The 6,166-nt window shown below is 41.0% G+C and overlaps 1 pseudogene; it reads right to left on the bottom strand.

Moving 5' to 3' along the window:
* Nucleotides 1–5,207: 5,207 nt before the first annotated feature.
* On the bottom strand, nt 5,208–5,920 carry LOC126355636 (holocytochrome c-type synthase-like; annotated as a pseudogene).
* Nucleotides 5,921–6,166: the final 246 nt, after the last annotated feature.

The raw sequence follows: 6,166 nt of genomic DNA on the forward strand, positions 1-6,166 counted from the left end.
TTGTGCTGTAGCTAACGTACCTGGAAGCTGCATGTCTGTATCTCTCTTATTTATTAATTGATGGGGTCTTCTACATCTTTTTCTTTATGGAAATGATTGTCAGGACATCATATTCTCCACATTCACACAGCCAATGAATACAGCATGAATACCTCGCATATTGTTGTACTTATATAGTTATTAATGGCTAATTTACTGTTTTGTCAGTGACTTTATTTAAAAGTAGATTGCAGGTGCTGTTAAAAACCATGGTAATTTAAAAGTGGTTTGTCGCTTGTGTCAGCTGTCACCACTATTGTACAGAGTTCCAAACGATGCTTCTGTCTAAGATGCATAAATAATTGTTTCAACAAGTTTTAGCGATAACCGTTACTCATTTAACGTTGGCCCACTTGTCCAAGAATACTGGCTTTTATTTGTGAATCAGTTATTACTTATATTTATTGTAAATGATCCAAATGTAACCAGATGTTTATAATATTGTTTTTATTTACATTTAGCTGTAAAATATTAGTCTGGTCTGAGAAGTTAGCAATTTGAATCATATCATGTCTATAGAGCTTGAGAAAAAAGAACACACGTCAAAAAAGTTTTTCATCACCCGGGTTCCCAGAACTCACGAAGACAGACGTTGACTGTGGATATTGAATCACAGGCAAGGTCCCTTTGACTGCTCAGAGATATCACTAAACCCGCCCAAATTTGTAAACAACCTTGCATGAGGAGCGCCTGTTAGACGGAAGTGGTCCGACACCAAATCAGTTCTAATTGTTTCACCAATAAGGAGGTACACGGTTCGTGTTGTCTGTACGTGAACCGTGCCTAGACGGTCAACACCGCGGTTCGAACGCGTCCGCATTGTTACTTTGGGCCAGGAAGCGCTCTCAACAAGGGAAGTGTCCATGTGTCCTGTGGTGAACCAAAGCGATGTTGTTCGGACATGGAGGAGACACAGAGAGACAGTAACTGTCGATGACATGCCTCGCTCAGGCCGCCCAAGGGCTACTATTGCAGTGGATGACTACCTACGGATTAGGGCTCCGAGGAAACCTGACAGCAATACCACCATGCTGAATAATGCTGCTGTATGTCCAGTCACAGGACATTGTGTTACGACTCAAACTGTGCGCAATAGGCTGCATCATGCGCAACTTAACTCCCGACGTCCATTTTGAGGTCCATCTTTGCAACCACGAAACTGTGCATCGCGGTACAGATGGGCCCAACAACATGCGGAATGGACCGCTCAGGATTGGCATCACGTTCTCTTCACCGATGAGTGCCTCATATGCCTTCAACCAGGTAATCGTTGTAGACGTGTTTGGAGGCAACCCGGTCAGGCTGAACGCTATAGACACACTGTCCAGCGAGTGCACCAAGATGGAGGGTCTGTGCTATTTTAGGGGTGGCATTGTGTGGGTCGACGTACGCCGCTGGTGGTCATGGAAGGCGCAGTAACGGCTGTATGATACGTGAATGCCATCCTCCGGCCGATAGTGCAACGATATTGGCGAGGCATTAGTCTTCATGGACGACAATTCCCACCCTCATCGTGCACATCTTGTGAATGACTTCCTTCAGGATAACGACATCGTTCGACTAGAGCGGCCAGCATGTTCTCCAGACATGAACCCTATCAAACATCCTCGGATAGGGGTCTACGCCGAATCGCGGTTGAGGAGTGGGACAATCTGGACCTACAATGCCTTGATGAACTTGTGGATAGTATGCCACGACGAATACAGGCATGCATCAGTGCAAGAGGATGTGCTACTGGGTATTATAGGTACCGATGTGTACAGCAATCCGGTCCACCACATCTGAAGGTCTCGCTGTATGGAGGTACAACATGCAATGTGTGGTTTTCAGGAGCAGTAAAAAGAACGGAACTGAGGTTTATGTTGATTTCTATTCCAATTTTCTCTACAGTTTCCGGAACTTTCGGGACTGAGGAGATGCAAAACTTTTTTTGATGTTTGTATTTTTGGTGGGGATGGCCTTCAGCCAATGGAGAAGTAGGCAGTAGCGGAACATTAGGAGAAACAAGTGGTGACTGGGAATTTTCGAGTGAAGAGCTTAAAGAAGCGGTTCTGGTCACTTTACGTCGAGTTCTTGAAGAAGGCAGCCCTTCCGGCGGTAACGTGCGTGATTCGATTGTGGAGGTGTTTGATTCTGGGCCGTCAATGGCCGCTATGATACAGATGAAGTGACTCTATAATTCGAGAGCTTTGAATGTTCTCCAGGGCAGGGCAGGAATCTAGCGATTTTCCGCTTGTTTTAAGGAATTGAGAACAGACTGAGTACTAGTTACTGCTCTTTCCATCGTGAGTATTAAGTTTGAATCATCATGTTGAACTCCGAACTGTTTTGAGCTGGAGTATCTCTCATGTATTGTGACCTCGGAATGGACTTAGTTTTCGTGAATCTTTGATAACTATTTAGTTTGGTAATTTTTTCACTAACTTCGTAATGCTCTCAACGTAACTATAGTGCATTTGATAAAGGTATTTCCTGTCTGCTTTATAACTGAATATCGTAGGACGACTTCCCTTTGATTTGAAATGTGCTTTCTTGAATAGAGATTATTCAACATAATTCTCTGTCCTGTACATTAATTACAGGCGTTAGAGTAAAGCCCTTAATGATTTAACTTTCATTTTATATTTCTGTGTAATTTATTAATTCGTAATTCTAGGCAATGCCCAGATTATTTGACTCTAGGATCACAGCTAAAGGTCATTATCTGCAACGAAATGGCTGCAGGGCATACAAGCAGAAGTGCGCGGGTCAAACCTACGACTACATGCAGCTATTATTTTTGAACACAGCCGCATGTATCCCATGCACCTACGATACAAGCAATATCGGACAAAGCCGTAACTAGTTTAGGCATACGGGATGCTGTTAGACACAGCAACTGCGCAGCAGCAACCGTTACGTACCGTCTCAAGCACCACACTTGAAATGCTTCGATCCTCCTGTGTCCTGGTTTTCTCACAGTCCATGCTTCACTACCATACAATGCTGTGCTCCAGATGTACAGTCTCAGAAATTTCTTTCTGAAATTAAGGCCAATGTTTTATACTGGTAGACTCCTCTTGTTCAGAAAAGACTTCTTTGCAAGTGCCAATCAACTTTTCATGTCCTCCTTGCTCCGTCATGGGTTACTTTTCTGCCCAGATAGCAGATTTCTTTAACTTCATCTACTTCGTGACCACCAATCCTGATGTTAAGTTTCTCGCAGTTCTCATTTCTACTACTTCTCATTACTATCGCCTTTCTTCGATTTACTCTCAGTCCATATTCTTGACACAGTAGACTGTCCATTCCATTCAGTAGATCCTGTAACTCTTAGTCAATTTCGCGCAGTATAGCAATGTCATTAGCGAATCGTATTGCTCCATGAATTTTAATTCCACTCCTGAACCTTTCTTTTATTAACGGCATTGCTGCTTAGATGTACAAATTGAACAGTAGGGGAGAAAGAATACATTCTTGTCTTACACATTGTTTTATCCTAGCACTTCGCACTACTCCCTCTCAGTTGTTATACATGTTGCATATCATCCTTCTTTCCCTACATCTAACCCCTATTTGTCTCAGAATATCGAATATCTCGCACCGTTTTACATTATCGAACGGTTTGCCCAGATCGATAAATCCTATGAACGTGTCTTGATTTTTCTTTAGTCTCGGTTCCATTATCAACAGCAACGTCACAACTGCCTCACTGGGGTCTCTACCTTTCCTAAAACCATACTGAAAATCTAAAGTATCCTCAACTTTCTTTTCCATTCTTCTGTAAATTATTCTTGTTAGCAAGTTGAATGCATGAGCTGTTGAGCTGACTGTCCAAAAATTCTCGCACTTGTCAGCTCTTGCAATCTCCAGAATTATGTGGACGATATTTTTCGGAAAGTCAGATGTTATATCGCCAGATTCATACATTCTCCACATTTACGTGAGTTGTCTTTTTATTGCCATTTACCGCAATGATTTTATAAATAATGATGAATTGTTATCTAACCCTTCTCCCTTTTTTGATCTCAAGTCTCTTTTAAACTTTTATTCTAATATTCGATCCCTAATCCCTTCTATATCGACTCCTGTTTCTCCTATCGCAAAAGACAAGTCTCCCCCCTCTCAGAGGACTTCAGTCTACTTTTTTCACCTCGATCTTTCCTCTGCATTTAACAGCAGAATTACCATTTCACTCTTAATGTTACCACCCTTGCTTTTAATTTAATCGAATGTTGGTCTGACTTTTCTATATACCGGGTCAGTCATTCGGGCAATAATTTCTTTTCCGATTTCTTTACATTTTTCACACAGTCGTTTCTCCTTAGTTTCCCGGCACTTCCTATTTATTTCATTCCTTAGCGGGTTGTATTTCCGTATTCCTGGATTTTCCTGAACATTATTGTACTTCCCTCTTTTGTCGATCAGCTGAAGTATTTCTTCTGTTATTCATGGTTTCTTCGCAGTTACTTTCTTTGTACCAATGATTTTCTTTCCAGCCTGAAAATGGCATATTGAACAGCCGAAACTGGTACTTACGAAATAAATAAAATCATAAGGACGGTTGTAGGCGTTTCATTCTCTCACAAAAATGAATATAAACATGTAGCATGTTCATTTATTAGTAACAAACCATAAGTTTCCTCATGTATCGAAGACACAAGTTCGTTTTAAAACTGGGAAGACTGAAATACAAACAAATCGTGATCAGTTATGTAATTAAATTCGCTGCACTTCCTGATACACTTTAGTTTCTCTCTCTCTCTTTTGTGACATACATTCAGTCACACTAACATTTAGTTTATTATATAAATTTTGCAAAAGTTCTTTTAGTCTCCTTTATAGTTTTCTTATCAGCTGACTGATTTCTAAAAGTTATGGTGATTCCAATTGCAATATGTTGATAACATTAGGTAACATTATGCAGTACTCCTCAGTTATCTTTCTTTTAGGCGTAGTATCATAATACATTTCAGAAGGACGTATTTTAAAGAACGAGAAAAACGATAAATGATTCAAGTAGACTAAATAAGAATGATAAAAAATATCATTTTATTTCAAAGTGACACATAATGAATTTATCGTAAAAAGGTCCATTGATACAGTAGAGAATAGATCACAGAAATGTGTGAACTTTGATTGTGAAACTGATTAACATATGATAAGTACGAGTGTAAGGACAGTTTTTGCTACATCACTGAACACCCTGTAACTAAATCAGTTTCTGACTTTGCATGCCCCTTCATTGACAGTTTCTTCGTTGCTGTAGGTCCACTGCCCATACGGTTATAGACTTTCTCCCACGAGTCCATTGCAGGACAGATATCATGGACAGAAAATGTATAATCATTTACATTGACACACGCACCGTCGTAATAATACGTCACATCTGACCTCTTCTTCACAGCGCTCAACAATCCAGTTATGGCAGTCAAAAGAATGCTGATACCCGAGCCAGATTTGGATACGAGCACTTGGAGAGTAATCTTTGGCTCGTCTGCCAAATCTCTTTAATTTTAGTTTACCACATTCCAGAACTTTCAGCCTAGCATTTAATTATTGGCATTGTGGATACGAATAATATCATTCATGTCTATACCGAGATATCGTGTTCTCTCCATCGCCATCCTTTGCGCGGTAGAGGATTCCAAAACATCTGGGCTGATGGATAGACCGAGAATTTATTTTTGGAATCCGCTTTAGGTATAGATGATATCCATCATTGTGTTGAAAGTGGGAATGGTTTACCGGGTGCAGGATGTTGATGATTTGGTGCAGCGATCATGTTCAACGGACTGATAGAGTTACTGAAATCGCCATGGTTCACCACGCATTCCGATATTATTGACTTTGTCTGTCCTTCCCTGTGCATGGGACACATTGCCAGCGGATTTCCGTACATCTTTGCAGGTTTATTGAAACCATGTGATTGTCCTGTACCCTTCGTGTGGTATGGCCCAATTAATTGTGAAGCCTCCACCAGGGTGGCAGTTAAAGTGTGTCCCAGCTCTCCATGAATAGGCTAAAGGACACACAAATCGATTAAAAACGAATCAACAACAATACGAAACTAAACACCTACGAGCACTGCAGACTACCATGGAACATTGCTCCATTAGACCACTGGGCCCGACTTCATCCTGGCCGC

This window comes from Schistocerca gregaria, chromosome 3 (assembly GCF_023897955.1).
Source record: "Schistocerca gregaria isolate iqSchGreg1 chromosome 3, iqSchGreg1.2, whole genome shotgun sequence".
Taxonomy (NCBI): Eukaryota; Metazoa; Arthropoda; class Insecta; order Orthoptera; family Acrididae; genus Schistocerca; species Schistocerca gregaria.